We start from the raw sequence: 19905 nt of genomic DNA, 5'->3' as shown, positions 1-19905 counted from the left end.
TGGATGTGCTCATCACACTTCACATGCACAGTGCACGCAGTGGCTGCCTGGGCGAGTACCCCTGGCTCCCACCGCAGCAATGGGACAGAGACCACTAGGATAAGAGTACCGGGAGCAGGGGGTATGTATAATAAGATGAGGTGGAGCGGGGAAGGCTATTTACTTGAAAATGATGGATACTTCTAAAAGCATGTTATAACACACAGCAAACAATCATTTCCCAGTGCTGTTTTTATAGTGGGAGTAAATGTCTGACAGGTTGCTATTGGTTGCAGCACAGTGGCCAATATTTAAAAATAACTTCAAAGGACACTTTGTGCTGGATTCAATTAGGAGCGATTTCTACATTGTGTGCTAGCGCATTAATAGTCCGCACACTTCCCGATAATATCGGAACAAGGCGAGTTTCAATTTCAAACTTCAATTTGTAGCCATCGCGCAGGTGTCACATAATAATTATGCAATGAGCAATCTATGCAAAGTGTATGAAAGGGCGGTAAAACCATCCTGAACCCCAAAAAGTGATAAAAAAAGATAACTAGCGGCCATAAGGAAAGTGTTGGAGGCAATTAGTGGCTGTTATAAGTTCTCGCAAGAAACTTTCATTTGTGGATAAAAATATTGGGTACATTCTAATGTATTATGTTTTGTAAGTGTTTATATACAAGTAGGTAAACATTGGAAAACACCAGTTGCAACAAACATCTGCTACTTAAACTTCTTGTTCTAGCCCTACAACACATATAAACCCATTTCTCTACTTTTTAGTGAACATGACATGGAAAATGTGTCTTTATTGGCCATATTTCACATTTTAAACACCTTTAAATACATTATTATTCATTAGGAGAGATATACCAGAGGTACTACACTGTATCCTGACATTTTTATACTAGAATAAGGACTTTTAAATAGTTCTCATAGACTCTGGAGGTGCAAACTAGAACCCACATTTCTAATTTGTAAGCCGTAATACAGCTTTGCACCTGGGCTTTTAGCTTTGCTCCAAACTCAGAGTTAGCCCCACTGCTTTAAGATTAGATTCTAAGGTTAATTAAGTTTATGTAAATAGATGTAAAAATAATAATCATTGTAGCAAATGAGATATAAAAATGTATATAACTGTGTTGTGCTGCATATTTTAACAGTTCTTGTTCCATACTAGTGCATCTGATGCAGTTGAAAACTCTCACTCAAAAGGAAGTACAATGTATAATGGGACGCAGTTTATAAGCAGTTACATATGTTTCCATATATGTTTGCCTTGAACATTATAACTTCCCATTTTGATACTGATGCATGTTTAAAAATTGCAGATGAAATGCATTGGCAAAAGCATTTACAGGTAGACATAACTGCAATGTGTATTATGTGTATTTTAATATGAAAACAATCTTATGAGATGTCAGTGTGCATAGCTCGGTACATGATGCAGACAGTATCTAAGGGCCTGATGATGTAAGCAAACCCAATAGTTGACAGTTATGATGTTGCCATGGTTAAAATGTCAACATCCGGAAAATGTTGACATGGACTGCATTGCGACATAGGAAACATATCAAATGTCAACATTTGCATTAGTCTTAGTGAATAGGGTTAGGAATAGATTCACATAAAGAAAAAACAGTGTCAACACCCCCTGTTCTGGCACGCCATGCCCCCTTAATAAATGTGGTTGCTTGGTACAGTAGATCACAAAAGATTTTTAGCTTTGAAAGTAGATCACTGAGTCCAAAAGTCTGGCTGCCCACTGTCACGGCCAGGGTTTCTCGGCATAGTGGTCACCGGGTATTACCTGTGAGGTCATTGTGGCGAGGGGTCTCTGGCAGCAGTGCTGGTGTTTGGCGAGGGGCATTGGCTGCACGTGGTTCTGTGCGGGCACATTGTCACTGAGGCCTGGTGAGGCCTGGTGGTGTTTCCGTTCCGTTTGGCATGGGCGGCGCCATCTTGCCTCAGGTCATGTGATTCAAGCTGTCCAATCCTGGTGGGTCATGTGCTTTTTCCAGCCAGTCATAGCGTGGCACCTGGTATTTAGGAAGTCCAGAGCCTTCATTCATGGCCAGTGCAACATGTTTCTCAGCTGTGGCTGAGAGAGAGTACCTGTGCCTTACATGTCTGCCTGGAAGCGCTACTATCCTGTTACCTTGCCTGCTCCAAACCTGCTGGACTCACCCTGCACCCTCCATTTACCTTTCCCCTGCCTGAGTACCTGAACCTGCTGTTTCCCTGCACCTTGCCTGACACTCTAACTCCCAGCTGGACTTAATTTCCTCTGCCTGCACTTCATTACAGCTCATCAAACCTGCATGCTGGACATTTCCTGCCTGTCACTATCTGGACATTCTCCCATTTGCTTCACCACAGTTATCAAGTGCACTGTAGTGCTAAACCTGGACTCTTTCTTTTGCCATTCCCGTGACTGCTAAATCACTTATTAAAAACTCCACCTTTTTATTTAAATCTGCTTCTGTGTCTGCTCCTGTCACCACCCCGGGTCAGGTCACCTCCTGTCACAAACCCAGACCTTCACACCCCTGACCTAAACTGACTTATTTAAAAAACATGAATAAATATGCTTATTTAACATTCCCAAGGATGTCTGAGTACATTTTATGTGGGCTTGTAGGTAGATTCCTATTTTACCACTCAACATTCTGCTTAAGTATTCAAGTTTAAAAGAGGTAGGCACAATATTTTTAATTTAAGTATATGATGATTTGCCAATAATTGTTATACAGTTTTCTGTTGTCTTAGTTGGAAGTAAACCAGTAAAAACATTTATCCTATTACACTAGGGTTAATTTTTGCAGAGAGCAGCAACATTGTTGCAGCAAACTAAAAGTGACTGCTTGCCAAGTCATATATTATTAATGTACAGGAAAGTGAAAAGCTATGTCTTCTCTTCAAACGTCTGCAATTAATATTGGCTGCACAGTACATACGTATTACAGCTTTTATTGTCCAGCTCACAAGCAGATATTCTTATTTTCCATTAGAAGCCATTAGAAACATTTTGAAAATCATATTAAATCATGTAAATTTGGTGTTTCCAAAGCTAAGGCCAAATGCACTGGTGCTACCTGGTTACACCCATTTAGCCATAAAGCGAAATCTGACTGACTTCCGTGCTACTCTGAAATGCCCACAGATCCATTGAGATACATATGTCTGCCTCGAATGCATGCACAGTGACAAAAATTGCTTGGGTCCAAGGCAGTTATATGCTTGCTTGTGACTCTAAATCAGGTCCATAGTTTGTATGTTTTAGCCTCTGTAATCAACTTTTCACAATGCACTGGTATTTAACCTACCTTTTACTTTTTGTTCTGTATTTAGTACTTCAGATATGATAATGGGTTTCTTTAAGCACTGTTTTGTTTTTACTCTTGTGAGTCCGATGGCCCTGCTGAGCTTGGTTGGATTGGTTCCATCTTTTTTATTGATTATGGTTGACTGAGTTTTGCAGGGTTAATTCCAAATCTGCCACCTGAGTGCCGAGAATGAAGAGTTTAGAGCAGTGTAGCTTTTCGATGGCCAATTACCCACTCAGAATTCACAAGCCATGAGAAATAGTTGATGGGCACAAGAGCTGAGCAAAATACATTACAATAAATATTATTTAAAAAAAATGTAAAAAAAACTAACACTTAAAGTTTCATCTCACATGTAAGTACGGTGAAAGGGATAATATGGTGATTGTTATGCCAATGCCCCCTCTCCCCCGTAATGGAGCAAAGGAAGATATGGAACTGAGAGTCTGTGCCATAGCAGTGCGCAGATGCAGGAGCCCCCCACCACCACCATCATTGGGGATGTTTACTTTGTTTTGCTCCCAACTCAGAATTAGCCTATTTTATGTACAGTGAAAAATGAAGAAAATGGTCAATTTGTTCCAATTAAATACCTACTGTATATCTGCTGTGCTCTTGAGGCCTACATGTAAGCTCTAATACTGATCCATTCCACTACTGTCTTGGGTCGAACCCTGCAACCAGAGTTGGCACTATGGCTGCTGCCTAGCTGTCTTGATCCAAAATAAGTGATCAGGAGGATACAGACAGTGTAACCAGCACATAGGAGTTACACACACCACCCAGACGTAAGTGCTTCCAGGTGCCAGCGAAGAAGCCTGCTGGTGGCAGGGACTTTTCTCCTACGTCTGTGGGCACTGTCGTAGTGTACAATTTATGCTTTCAGCCAGGGAAGGTCAGGTCGACAAGCAGCACCAGTAATGTAAGGTCACAGATGGTAAGCAAAACAGCAACAATGTTAAACTCCCCTGAGAGAGTGGCAAAGTAAGACCACCTGGCTCAGACTACCATTCTTTTTCTTTTTCTGATTTTGTTTAAGACAGCCATTACACAACATGCAAATCTTAGACATTCTGAAGATCAATATAATCATATGCCAAATAATTAATAAAATACATTTCAATTTTAAGAAACAAGAAATGTAAATAAGAAGGGAAGATATCCCATATATTTGAAGGTATACCTAACTGTATGGGCTACTGCTGTGATGCATATGGTTTATTGTTAGCAATTGACCTGTATACTAGGCAAAACTACTGTCCCATCTTTAAGATGTGAAAGGAGCTTCAATTATCTATTCTGGAGTAACTTCACATGAATGGCTGGTCCCTACATTTGTTCAGAAAATCAGAGAGCCTCCCTTGGGAGGATGGACTGGCATTGATGGGCCCCTTCACCTGTAGGTATACCAATGGGTATATCTCTTTCAGTGACATTAGTTTTGACTAGGGGTTGGGTATGAATGCCAGTTGTCTATAGACTGACAGCAGTATCCCAATGGCTACAATCCCGCCGTGAACGGTAAGTAGTGTCCCCTTGTCCTATTTACCCCCTACCTTTCCTGCATCCTAGCACTAACCCTCCCTACCCCGCACCCTATCCCTCCCGGTAAGTTTCTAAACCTAACACTACCTCCTTAGTGCCCAACCCTAACCCTCCCCTCTTAGTGCCTAAGTCCCCCCGGGGCGCCTAAACCTTACCCCCCCCCCCCCTGCGGCTAACAGCTACCTGGGCCCGCTGCACTTACGACCGGGATGCCGGCTGTCCGGATTCCGGAGTCGGCATCTCCAGCCATGTCAGGATTCCATCGCCGGTCTTCCCAGGCTGATCGGGATTCCAGCGCCGGGATTTCAGCAGTCGGCATCCTGGCCGTCAGTCAATTGACCGCATCCCCTTAAGGTCAGCACCCTCACTTTTGTCTTGGTCAAGCAACTCAATTCTGCAGAAAATCTGCTGCAGCAAAGTGTAGCTTGCGTTTATATAGGCAATATGGGAGCAGAAAGCGTTTGCACAATTGTGAAAATATGCAAACATCTTTACCTCTGTGAAAGCTGTATTGTTTGCTTGTGTTAGGTGTGTGTGAAGTTGTTTCTGCTGTATTACAGATATTTTTAAGTTTTATAGTGATTGCATTTGTTGTACTGAAAATAATGATTTTAAAAATGGGTGCCAGAGGAGCATGTGCCTGCGATGTGTGCCTGGCATAAACCAGGCGCATATGCTCCTATTGTCAACTGCCACAATCTTAAGATAATTGCCACTTTACATATGGTCATAATTGAAGCTTTTTTAGTGAATGCAATTTGTGCCTGCAATTTGGCCAACAGTGTCTTAGTGCTGAACTGATTTAGATTTTATTTTTCTTCCTCATGGAGTTCCTATGATGTTATAGCAACTGTTTTGGTGTTTATACATAATAATTAAGTTACTGTAGCTGTTTTTGTCATTTTAGTCCCCAGATAAAAAAAATGACTCTTCGTTTCTACTTTTTTTCATTACGGTGCCTATTGTATATTTGCAGTGATGGCCTGAAAAGTAGCATCTCCTTATCGTATCATATAGCGGCAAATTGGAATATATTTTTGGGGCTACTTATGGTGGGGCAGATGCTGGGAGACAGGCTTCAATAAGACCTTGTCACGTTTTGCTTCTCTACTCCTGTTTACAAGTATAAATAGGAGCCCATAGCTGATATCTCTGATTGTTGTTTTGCGTAAAAAATAGGCATCCAAGTCTTTAATAAATGGTTAATGTGCTGGCCGAAAAACACACGTGTTTGCGTGTATTTCTTCTTTAAGTAAACATTTCTAAAAACACATTTCCCATATATTTCTCCTGCTGGGATCACTGCTTCTATGTCCGTTTAGAATAACAGCCTCCATTTTCAATTGTTCCCTTTTGTCCATACTTGCCTACTTTGCTGCCCCCTCTTCTGGGAGGGGGCAGCCAGGTCTGCAGAAAGTGGGTGTGGCAGCCAGTAAAGTGGGTGGTACAGGGAGCGTGGGGACACAATTGCATCATCGTGGCCCCGCCCCCCGCTATCCAGTGCATAAAAAACAGGCATTGATGAGTGGCTAAGATGATGCAATTCACCATGAATCGCGTCTTCGCCCCCCTTGGCCTTGGGGGGCCTTGGGGGTGGGAGTGGACCGTGCTGGAGAGAGTTGCGGGAGACTTGCCTACCTTTCCGGGTGGACGGGAGCACAAACCGATTTTTGGGAGTGTAGGCAAGTATGCTCTTATCTATACTTAATTCAAGGAGATACTATGCAGGGTCTTCAATAAGAAATGTCTGTTTCCCGTATTACTGCTAATAGGGTTTCATTTCTAGTTATGTGATCTACTGCTTTTATGTAGAAGAACAAGTTCTACTGCAGTTCAGGCATATTTATCATCAGAGCCGTAACTAAACTTTTTGGTGCCCTGTGCCAGAAAGAGCATTGGCGTCCCTCTCATTTTTCAAAGGGACATAATGCACCCATAAAAGGGCCAGGGCTTCATGGGGAAGGACCAGGGAAGAGATAGGAGAGGCCAGGAGATGCTGGGGATGAAATAAGAGGAAGCTACAAGCAAGAATGATAATAAACAGAAATGTCACAGGCCCAAACAGCGCCCCGTGACCTGTGGTGCCCTGTGCGATGGCACCAACCGCACTACCTTAGCTACGTCCCTGTTTATCATACAGTCACATTACATGATCAGAACTCAATATAGCTGCTTTAATAAATAACCTTACTAAAATAACCATCGATGGATATGTACATACAATGAAAAAATAGCCTTGGGCGAGCCATCCATTTCCTGTTGCTTCCCTTGGAGCTGGCATAATGTTGCAGTATCTTGGTTTACATGGCTATATTGCTAAAATGACATTTCATTATGTGCATTAGATACTGAAATGAAGGGGCAATATTACAGTGTTCCTTATTGGTGCTGAGAGGAGCCTTAGTACTGTAAAATGCGCAGTAATCTCATTTGACACCACCTTGGAGGTGATGTTATCACCAACTTCCAGTGCCGTACCTAGGGCCTGATTCAGAGCCGCTCGTAAGCGGCCGCTCGTTCGTTCTGAGTGATGTTTGCACAACTGCGCATGCGTACGGATCGTAATACTAATGCACGAACCAGTCAGTGCGGCCGAAAATCGTTTGTTCGCTAAATAGCGAATGCCTGCTATTTTGAGTGACAGTAGGAGGCGTGTGTGGGTGGTAACAGGGGAAGGTGCTTGAAAACGGGGAGTGGAGATCCGAACGCAGGCGTGCTTAAAGGTCAAAATGGGCGTTTTATGGGTGTGCATAATTAATACAGCAGTGTCAGTGACCAGGAAAAACCAACCACAAGAATAGCGAGCAGTTCATACGCTGGTCGATGTAGTCGATTAATCTAATAAATAGCAGACATGACGTAGGATGCGAGCGGCCAGGGGGCGTAGTTTTCCAAAAAACGACCGCATGTTTGGTTCGCTCGTTCAGACCTAGAGGCGTGAACAGACCGCAAAGAGCGAACGGTTCATTTGAATAGCCACCCCTTTTTTCTGAACGAGCGAGCGCAAATAGCGTACGGCTCTGAATGAGGTCCCTAGTCACACCAAATAATGCTAACTTGCACTAATGTGAAAATATACCTGTATATCAGAGGAATCAAATGGCAAGGCTATGACACATGCAATAAATACTGTCATAGTTTCTCATTATTATAATACATGATTTAATACATTTATGAGCATTGAACAAGCAGCACATTGGGAGAAAATAGGAACAGATTAATTAACTAAATGTAGGCAGAGTTTTGTCTTTTTTACCTTACCAAACCCACACCCATTGAATTCACAGACCACAAAGTGCAATTAGTGTGCACAAGTAGCAGAGCAAATAGCCAATTGTATTGCCTAAAAGAGTGACACGTGATCATAGAGGCATTATTCAGCTAAATGAGGGTCACGGATTTGCTCTGCCCAGTCTGGGAGTAAATTGCACTTTTTGTGTTTCAATTATAACCCATTAATGGGAAGGAAAGAGTAGGATTCTTTCTTTGCTTGTTGCTTTCTCTATCACAGTGGTTCTCAAACTCGGTCCCCACACAGTTCATGATTTCCAGGTCACCCAGCAGGTGCACAGGTGTATTCATTACTCACTGCCACATTTTAAAAGATTCACAGGTGGAGCTAATTATTGCACTTGCGATTCTGCGAGGAGACCTGAAAAACATGCACTGTTGGGGGTCCTGAGGAACGAGTTTGTGCTTTATCACAGTGTATTAATAAATACGTCCTTCATGTCACTAAGCTCCTTTAATTGTGCCATCTACCATCAGCAAGCGACAAACATTTTGTCACTGGTATCTCTGTCCTGAGGCTTTATTGTCATATTACATTCACACTTATTTGGCTCATCTATTAAATTGCAGAGCAAACAACAAGAAGTAATCCTTTGAACCTATGGCTGCCATACTGTATGTAATATACAGTGTCAGAGACTAGCTGGTTTGCTTTTGTCCACTCAACACAACAGGGTGTTTGTCTTTGCGCAGAGATTTATCTGGGATTAATGCAGGATGCTGTATATGCTGCCTATGAGCTGATGTTTGTAGTACAAGATGTTTTTGTGTAAAAGGGCTATTGAGATGTATAGAAAAACGTCCAGGCTGAAATGCACAGCTGTCTGATTGTATTAAAAATAATATAACACTGGATTGCTAAATTATTAAAGCACCTTGTACCAATCTACCAGATTTAGCAAGCCTAAAGCTGCATACACACACAACGATTTTGTTACCAACGATTTTATGAACGATTTTCTGTCAGATTATCTGACAGAGTTTTTAAAGTGTAATGAACAGTTTTTGAACTACAAACGATTTTTGTAACTTCCCTTAATGAAAATCGTTCAGTTGGTCAGTCAGAATGAACGTTATAACTCAGAAACTGAATGATTATTTTCAAGGATTGAATGATAACGACGTTGTTATAGTTAAATCGTTCAAAAAATCGTTACGTGTGTATGCACCTTAAAGCTATCTTTCCACCTATCATTATAGCAATATATTTATTTCCATGAAGAGGTGCCAGTTGTAACTGGTTTCCATATGCAAGTCGTGCTTATGTCTCATGGGGCTATTTACTAAACAGCTGTACATTAGTTGTGTGCATTTATTTGCTGATTGCTTGCAAACGCTGCTGCTAGCGGTGTCAGCTATCTGCAGGTCGAATAGTCATTATAGGATATTTTTCTTCACTACCTCCTAAGTCAGAGCCATAAGATAAGAATATTACACGTATGCAGGTATATGACAATTTTTAGCCCCCCTTCCCGTTAGAGAACCTGTAGCTCTGAAGCCAGTTCCATAATAATAACACAAATACATTTTTAAATTTTCCACACTAGCAAATCTATTAGTATAATTAAACTCCCTTCCTGGATAATTCAAATGACTTAATTTGTTTTATCATGCAGAACCCCCAATAATAACTCCCTTTCTAGAAAGCTTGTTAATCGGCCTGTAAGCACTATTCTATAAAATGTCTCCTTTCAGCTTTCAGAAGGCATTTTGTGACTTGCGCTCATCAAAAAGATCTCTCTACTTCCAGTGTTAAACAGCAGCCTGTTGTTAGATAGACAAACCAGTAACTCTTTATTGTGCTGACAGCAATGTCACAGACTTCCTCTGCTCCTTCCATCACACCACCTACTCTCCTGCTCAGTTTAGTGCAAGGAAAGGGCAGGTATAGTGGGAAACAAACAGTTAATAGAAACTCCCCCCCCACACACACACATAGGATACAGGAGGCGGTTGCCATGGCTGTGGTCACCATAGAAACGGCACCAGGGACCCAGGCCTAGAAAAAGATGCTCAACTTGTAATCTAGAGATAGATATGGCACCTGAGAGGAGGGAGGGGATACAGTGAAGAAAAAGGGTCCCTTGGGGGAGATTTAAGGGCTCTCTTGTATGCTTGTCTGTTGCATTTATGTACATTACCATCAATTAGTAAAAATAAACAGAATCCTGCATTTGTCATGTATAAATAATATTCACAGATATCCTGGAATTCCTCTCACATGTCAGCTGCCTAAAATGTCCTCCAGTGCACACGCATGCAAAATGCAGAAGCTGATTGCTGGATCATGGTACACATTTACCTGTATATTAATTGACACTAAGAGGTATATTTACTAAAGTGGAGTTTTTAGAAGTGGAGATGTTGCCCTTAGCAATTAGCAACCAATCAGATTCTAGTTATCATCTTCTAGAAGGTGCTAGATAAATAATAAGTAGAATCTGATTGGTTGCTATGGGCAACCTCCACTTCTATAAACTTGCACTTTAAATTTATCCCTTAGTGTATGCAGTATAAACATGTCTGTGCATTGTCCACAAAGAATATAAGTCTTTGCTTTCCAGTGAATCTGCATTATTACCTGTATATACACTTCATACAATACACTTCAAACCGACAATGTGTCCTCTGCAGTTTCATTATGTGCTGGTTTCAGCTCTTTCTGTTTATGCAGCTTCAGCAGATTATATATCACTGAGGAAATGACCCCCGTGCAGAGCATCATGGATATCCGCACCCGCTCCTGCAGATTCGTATTCCTTTCTGTCCACCCGCAGCAGTGATTGTACCTCATTGCTTCCAATGCAAAACTTCACTTCTACAAATCTGCTTTTCTGATCCCTCGTAGAAATCATCTGTCACAATAGAACCTTCTAACTTTGCTCCTTTGCACAGCATCTATTCCTATGAAGATATGCAGAGATTTTATATTGGCTTATGTTCCAATTTCTACATGTGTTTTGTTACTCAGTCATGTAACTATCTATATTATTAATTGTTATCCTTCACACAGGGGCATACTGTATTTATAACGGGTGCAGGGTGTGCGGTGCACACGGGCCCCTGGGTCCAGGGGGCCCACACCACACACCCTGCACCCATATTATACTTACCACTCTGGAGTTCCACGTGGGCGCTGGTGTCAGCGCTGGAAAAAAGAAGTAGTTGAGTGACACATGACAGCAACCCATAGAAACTAGAGAATAGCAGAATGCACCATTTCTAAGTGACTGTCAATAGAACTTCATTTTGATTGGCTGCTTGGATTTATTGAAATTATTTGGTGGACAAAAGTATTATGGTATATTATGCAATATTACTAATATCGATCTTGTATGCCACCGATCTGCAACTGTCAAACTGATATTTTAGGTTGATTTAAACTTAAAGACATAAGTTATGTAGTAGACATGGCAAAATAATGTTTTAGAATTTCTGTAGTATATTTCTTTACATAACTGATTGGTGGCCCGTGTTTGAGTTTTGTGCACCCAATAAGCATAAATAGTGTAACCTGCCACAATATGTTTTCTTCATATAGTTGATTTTGTACATAAACATACTTCCCAACTGTCTCAGTTTAGATAGGACAGTCCTGATATGAGGGATCTGTCCTGGCATCTCCGTCTGTGGTACCTTTTTCCCATCTGTCAGAATGTCTGGAGGCAAATCAGCGCAGCAGTGATTGGTGCCTCGCACATCTGCCAATGAAGTATGTGGCAGTGCAAGTTTTAAGTGACAAGAAGGGGTTTAGGGGGCAAACTACCACTTTAGAAATGCTAGGCTGAAGGCTGACCCCAAATCAGGACATTGTCACTCTCAATTATCTAACTGCCATATGTATAAAATACATTGCTAATAAATTCACCTTCATAGTATTTTGCACTGTATCACATTGTAAAGTTAGAAACAAAACTCAAGTGAAACACATGGATTGTAGTAACTATCCATCCAGGTATTTCTTAATATGAATTATTCAAGTTAATTGTAATCTCAAGGAGAGATCTATTTAATGCATTTTCACCAGAGTAATGGGGGGTATCCACTTAGCGATTTAAACAAGCGTTTGCACAATAACGATGTCGTTATCGTGAAATCGCTTGTAAATCGCGCATGCATCGTGCATGCATCGGGCATGTTTTGGACGGAAGCGACCCGCGATACGCATGCCCGCGGGTCGCTTCAGACATCTGATATCGCCCGTACATGCAGGTCAACCTGACGATCTCGTCAGGTTCTGCATGTGCGGGGATGAGGGATGTGCCGGGACTGAACGAGTGAACGTTCAGTCTAGGCACATCACTAGCTATACAAATGAGAGCACAATTGCAATGTCGCAATCGTGCTCTCGTTTGTATATCGCTAAGTGGATACCCCCCAAAGGGCTTATTTTAGCTACTCAGAAATCTGAGGGAAATCACTGATTTCTTCTGTGGTACTTTCTTTCAGCTGCTTTCTGACATTCCCATAAAAGAGGCTTGGCCAACGATCAGTGAGGGTGTGGCAAGCAGTGAGACAGACATGGCCAGCCATGAGAGTGTCAGTCCTAGGAGGAAATCGCTAATGCTGTAATGTTATATGCAATTCCCTGAATAACAATGAGCTTGATGAATAAGAGCTATAGATCTAACTCATAAACTATTTAGTTACTTCAGTTGCTCATCATAAACCATATAAATCAGAAGCTTGTACTTACTTGACAATTTTAGGTTTAGTTATACAGCTGACACAGTTGTGTCTCCATTAGTTCTTGTTGCTTTTAATTGGGTGCCATCAGGAGAACAGCAGAGCAGAAGGAGAAAGGTATCGTGAAGAGGGTGGAAGAAGGGGAATGTAGAAATAGTTGCAGGACAAGAGGAAAAATATGTAGGGGCACAGGAGAAAAGGTGGCAGTGGGGGAAAATGGCAGATGATGGTGGCGGAATATATATGATAAAAGTGATATAAAGTAAGTCAATCAGACAGACAAGCACAAAGTGGGGCAGAGAAAGACAGATGGGGAAGCAGATATTTACATAACAAAATTAGAGAAAGACGCAAATACAGGAGGAAAAAAGGAACAGACATATGCAGAGGAGGCAAAAGCTCACACACAAGAGATGGTACAGAGGTGCACAAGGGGAGATAGAGGGGGAGAGACTGGCATAGGCAGAGGAAAGTTAGAGACACTTACAAATGGAAAGGTGAGAGACTAGCACAAAGCGGAAAAGGGCGGTGCAGGCAGGGCAAGAGCATAGAGGTTGGCACAGACAGGAGAAGGGCATTGAAACTGGCACAGAGCAGAGAAGAAAAGTGGCAGATACAGACAGGACAAAGGCAGAGAGGCTGGCATAGACAGGAGAAGGATAGAGAGACTGGCACAGACAGGAGAAGGGTAAAGAGATAAACACGGGAAGGGAATTGAGGTTGTCGCAGTCACGACATGTGCAGAGAGGCTGATGCTGATAACCGAAGGGCAGAAAGGCTGGTCATCTAGAAGTGAAGTGAGGCTGGTGCAGATAGGGCAAGGCAGAGACTGTTGCAGATGGAAAGTAAAAAGAGCCTGGCACAGATAAGGCAGGGACAGAGAGTCTGGTGTAGTGAATGACCGAGCAAGAAGGTTCGCACAGACAAGGGTAAAGGGATTTTGGCACATACGGAGTATGGAAAAAGAGGCTGGATCAGACAGGGTAAAGGCAGAGAGACTAGTGCAGACAATGGATGAGCAGAGAGGCTAATGTATCAATTTATTGGTGTCCCATTCCGCTAAATGTTATTAAAATATCGCCCCTTTAAATAAAATTAATAAAATACTGTTCCGTTTTAATTAAATTATTTATTTCTGTCTTATTTTTATTTTAAAAAAATTGCCACATAACCCCCCACCCCATTAATTAACTTAATTTCCTAGCTTAATGCTAACCTGTCTCCTCATTCCTGGCTTGATCAGTACAATGGGAATTGCAGCACAATACTATAATACAATGGGCTTGATCCAATTAGGCGTGAAGGGGGCAAGTTGCCTTTGCAACGGCATAGTTGCAATTTAAAATCAATTAAAATCATCCTTTATTAAATATACCCCTTAGAATCAAATTAGTCAGTCAGGCTAGTTTACAGCTGGACAGTCAACCAGGGGTTTTGTCTTGTCTGAAATCAGGGCCTCGTAGTGTTTCTATTGCATTACAATATATTCTATGCGTTGTTTGCTTTATCTCAGTTGATATTTATTACCCTATCTGCATTTGCTAACAGTTAACCTCTTAGTCCCAGTGATGTGGGGAATGGGGGTTCCGGTTACTATCACTGTTGCGCTGGCAGAGGTCCTCCATGTGCACATCTCACTGTGTACTCAGTGACTTCAGTTTGAGCACAATCCTCCTCTGCCCGAGATGGCTTAACCTGCTTGAGGGCAGGATTCTGACAATTTGCACTTTTCATAGACTGGGAAAAGACTAGGGGGTCTATTTACTAAGGAGTGTTATGAGACAGAGTGAAAAGTGATAAGTAAATGATAAGGTGCCAGCCAATCAACTTCCAACTGTCATTTTTCAAACACAGCCTGTGAGATGACAGTTGGGAGCTGATTGGCTGGCACCTTATCACTTTCTTATCACTTTTCACTCTGTCTCCTAACACTGCTTAGTAAATAGACCCCTGAAAGTGTTTGCAAGCCCCCTGCCATGACCTAGCTATGCCTGAATGCTTTGCTGTACTGCACATAATATTCTTCCATTTTACCCCCATTAAATAAAATTTAAAGAGCATAAAATGGACCCTACCATGCCAATAAAGTATAGCATTTGGTACATTTATTAAACATCATTCAGGACAGGCCTGCTTGAATGTGACTCTGCTAGATTGGTCTACAGTAATTCAAGCCACGTTTTTAGCAGCAAGCACTAAAATTCACGTATCCTTACACCTTTAAATGACTGTGATCTTTCTACAGTAGCTTCCAGACACCCTGCTGGATGTACTGGAGCATTACATTAAGTTTTATTCTGTTTCTATAGGATACTCTGCTTTAGATGGGATTAGATTTCAATCTAGCCATGTGAGAATTAATCCGCTAACCCTTTCTCTGCCAGGATGCCTGGATGTAGTTTTAGCCTGAGGGAGTTGCTGAAATATATTAGACAGAAATGAAGAGGGATATAAAACGTGAATCTGGATTTCTGCCTCCCATCTGTTTGCAATTGGGAAGGGTGGCAGTGTGATTTTTTATGTTCCCAGGAAAGCATGAAAGAACCTGGAACTCATTATACAAACACCAGGAAATACTAGGGAGCCTTGTGACCTTTCTGCAAAACCTTCCATACCTGAGCTAATACTCATATTTACCCTTTCAGTTATATCCTGTATGCTTGCTTTAAATTATATTTTCTTACTTTTAACTGTTTTTAAACATGAATCTGCATCCCCAATCCGTTAGTGACAGTGGCCTCTGTTGAAATCGGGCCTATAGACTAGGGGCCCTGATTTGCATTAAACCGATAATTATTATTTAAATACCACCATAATTATGTATCACAGAATAGTATGTATTGTATAATTATGCTGTCAGGGTGAAGTGGGCAATAATGCTGAGAAGGGTCCACTTTGTCCTTCTTTAATAATTGGTTCTACCTTTCTTGGGCCCAATTTCATCATGGGATTCAACATAGCACAGAGAAAGGAGTTGCAGTTGGCAATCCACTGCCATTCAGGTAAGGTGGTAAATTAGCCATTGCATCTGCAGTATGCCAGAGCCCCTACAAAGCAGCTACTAGTACTGCCTACAGGCATGTCTGCACCAGATAACCCATGTGGCAGAGAAGTTAGTCTCTGGTGATCATGTGTGCTAACCAGAGCCATAACTAGACGTTTTGGTGCCCTGGGCCAGAAAGAGCATTGGCGCCCCCCCCTCCTCCCACAATTTTTCAAATAGGGACATAAGATAAAATTGTGAGCAGACACCTTACACCATGTGTAAGGTGTCTGACTGTCATGTTTAAGGTGTCTGACTGCCATGTAAGAGGTGATGGGTTTGAGGCCCAGTATGACAGTAGGATGTGACTGAAGGTGCTTGGTGAGGTGGCCAGATGGATGAGGAGTTGGCTAGGATGGAGATAGAGGTGGCCAGGAGATGCCGGGAATAAAAGAATAGGAAGTTACAAGTGAGAATGATTATAAACATAAAATTGAGAGGCCCGAGAAGCGCCCCCTGCCCTACGGTGCCCTGTGACATGGCACATGTTGCACCACCCTAGTTACGGCCCTGGTGTTAACAGAGAACACCTTTGGCAAGGGTCTTGCACTGCAATAACCATTATGAAGTCCAGGGAGGTGACATTTCTCCTATACTAGCTTCATTAAATACAAGGGCACCCTTATTTAAAAGAGGAGAGTTCCCTCTTTCAAATGGTGTGTAATCTTTGTGGAGATCACCTGACAATATCAACCTGCCCTACTGAAGCCGACAGATGGGGGATGGCACACACTGTAATCATTGTATTTCTACACATTTTATGTGTTTTATTGAAACACATGATTAAGAAAAAGAAATGCATTATACTTCAGTTTTTTGCCCTATTAGAAAGGTGGATTAATGCCGAAGCAAGATCCACAAACACGCACGCACGCACTCACATTTACTTTAAGTTCACTTTCTTGTAATTTCAATAAAACAAAAAACACTTTTTCGGGGTACATAGGTTTTGCTGTGTGAGCAAAATATTCAAACTAATGCTATTCTCAGAAAATTCACAGTCAAGGTATAATTTGTGTGTGTACTGCATAAATAATTACTGATATTAAAGTTGGAATTAACATCAAAAAGTGTCTAAATAGGCTCAGCAGCGAAGTGCTTACATTTTGCTTAGAGAAACAATCTGCATTTTCCCCAGGACTAAGACTTGGGGTGGGGTATATTTACTAAACTCCAGTTTTGCTTTTTTTTTAGCTGGCACTTGTGGTTGCCATCATGCCCTGGGAGCTGTGCTGGGACCAGTAGTCCACCTGTAAAGAACAATATTATTTATACTATTATTAATTACCGCTCCATACCCAGAACCCTAGGGGTAAGGAGAAGAGCCCTGGGCTGCTTGCTGTCCCTAGGAATAGAGAACCCATTTCTGGGAGTGTCCCCAGTTCCCTGGAGATGCCAGCCCTGGGCTGACCACTGTAGTTCTTGTTAACATTATGGTACGCTACCCGTCGTTTTTCCCCCTATTTTTCACTGCCATCTAGTCTCAGAGGCCTATGGCTGTTTATTAATCTGGGCGGGGACCCCAAGCCTTTTTTTTTACTTTTTACACTTTTGCGATTTTTCATATTCTTTAACATAGAAGTTTGCACAGATCTTATTGATCTGTACAGTACTTAAAAACTGTGGCTGATTTACGGCATTTTCTCAACAGAAACCGCAATGTGTTTTTCATTATAGAAGACAAGTATTGTCACTTCACCGATTATTATGGAAACAAAATCATTTACATTTTAAAATTAAATATCCTTAAATCCTGATGCCTAAGATATCTAACATAGGGGATGATTCAGCAGAGGATGCAGATTCTAGTATTCATGTAGATTCCCTATTATCACATGTGCAGAATGGGTCCTGCGAGATCGCACACAGCCCCTCCATGCCACTAACTAATTGACAGGCAGAGGCGTTTCTGGGGTGCAGGAACGGCCTGCATTCTCGGTACTTCCGGGGGGGAAGAAGCCAGGGTCAGCGTCCATGGACGCAGACTTCCTGGCCTTGCAAGGCGTCATCCTGCGTAAGCTGAGTCTTACTCAGCTGGCTGGTGCTGCACAACATCCGATGGTCGCGATGGTGATCCCAGGCTGCAATCTCGGTTGCAGAGCTGGGATCGCAGATGCTGACAGAAGGCGTCTCTACACTTCAGACGCCTCCTGTTACAGTTTTAGCAGGACAGAATTGCAAAATCCCTTGGTTGCAACTTTGCAATTCCGTCCACTGCTGAATCAGCCCCATAGTCTTCTGCGTGACAAGTCTATCACCATATTGCAGAAATGTCAGCCTGGGAGATTTCATATTGACAAACAATAGCCATGGCCAAAACAATTGTGGATGTAGACTGCGCAACGTGGCCAGCGGTTTTACATAGCCAGGAAAATTTATGATAATGTATATTTAAAAGAGCTATAGTAAAATAAAATGAAGCCCACTATTTCATGTAGAGCCTATCCTAATGACCATCATACAATACAAAAAGCATTCTAATAGGCAATAAAGCCACAGTGCAGCTCGGAGTCGCCGGCAACCAGCACGGGCCCGAGAGTTAGCCACGACAGTATTGGAACGGCTTTAGGACTCATCTATACATGCTGCATTGGTAAGCAGCTCTATATTATATAGCCTGCTTTGGCAATGACTCTAATGGAATTTATGTGATCACTACACCTGCATACTAGTGGGGACACTGTTGCTAATTGAATGAAAGTTATTTCTAAATACCTCAACAAAGTGGATGTTACATTATTTCCCTTCTTTGCAACAAGTTTGGAACTTTGTGTCAATATATTCCATACTAGAGGATTTTCGGATCATTTATCTGTGTCATTGGGACATTTGGTATTACTTTTTTTTTACTATATTGGAAGGGTTTTGTTTTTATAATGATGTCTGATATAATTATTGTATGAGCATATTACTTATTTGTAATAGGTTTAATATGATACTGGGACCCATGCATTAGTGTCTGTGTGTAACCCTTTTTAATTTCTGTGAGCTGTATAAATGTGTGTATTGCATGAATTGAGCAGGACTCTTTCAATTGACTTGTGTTGAGCTAATCAAAAGTGCAAATGCAGTTTAGCGCATTAGATGCTTTGAGTAGGATTGGAGCCCTAGATAATGCATGAAAAACATTTGAAAAGGGCATCAGAGACACATGAGCTATTGATAGGCTTTTGAAGTGATCAGCATAAAACAAAAAGGGCAGAGGGAAGACAGACAGCAAAGGAAGAGAACTGAAAACAGGAGAAAGAATGATAAGTGCTCAAAAGAGAGCTGAGACTATGAAAGAGTGAGGTCTATTGTAATAGAAAACATAAAAGAGATGGAGAGATCTATTTATTAAAATGAGCTGATAAGGCTGATTGTTGTTTCGGAAATTACCTGTCGTTGTAATTTATTATAAAAATCTTGCCAAAGCAGTTCTTTCTTTGATTTTCTTATGTTGTCTCCATCCTGAGATTAACAACTTTTGTTTTAGATGCAAACTTCATACCATGGAAGTCAAACCTGTCCAAAAATCACTATAGGGGGTAAATGTACTAAAGTGAGTTTTTAAAAGTGAGTTTTAGAAGTGATGTTGCCCATAGCAACCAATCAGATTTTAATTTTATCTTCTAGAAGGTGCTAGTTAAATGTTAAGTAGAATCTGATTGGTTGCTATGGGCAACATCACTTCTAAAACTCACTTCTAAAAACTCTCACTTTAGTAAATTTACCCCTAGTACTGCTAACAAGTTGGAGGCAAGTTAAATAGTATTTCTAAATCATTAAAAGTGGCAGATTTTATCTGTATCCCTCGAGGTGTTTGCTTGTTGCTCTGCTCTCTGCCGTTCTGTGCAGCCGGCTTGTGCATGGGATCATGCACCTCCCCCTGAGACTGCCTCTCTAGCGGTGATTAGCAGGAACGTTTGGAATGGGAAGCCACTGCCACCCCTAGGTAAAATCCGCCACTTTGAGCTTCTGTAGTGTAAACAAGATTTAGGAATATGCAGATTATATCTGGGTCATGTTTTGGGGTACTTCGGTGATCAA

At 41.6% G+C, this 19905-nt stretch overlaps 1 protein-coding gene across 2 annotated transcripts in view; it reads left to right on the top strand.

The window, feature by feature from the left end:
• SDC3 (syndecan 3) overlaps nucleotides 1-19905 on the top strand; it is a 99070-nt gene that overhangs the window by 44790 nt on the left and 34375 nt on the right. The gene's annotated exons all lie outside the window — the stretch shown is intronic.

Source organism: Taudactylus pleione, unplaced genomic scaffold (assembly GCF_031769625.1).
Source record: "Taudactylus pleione unplaced genomic scaffold, aTauple2 ptg000539l, whole genome shotgun sequence".
Classification (NCBI taxonomy): Eukaryota; Metazoa; Chordata; class Amphibia; order Anura; family Myobatrachidae; genus Taudactylus; species Taudactylus pleione.
Note: the sequence above shows the minus strand (reverse complement) of the source record. Positions and strands in the feature narration are given on the sequence as shown.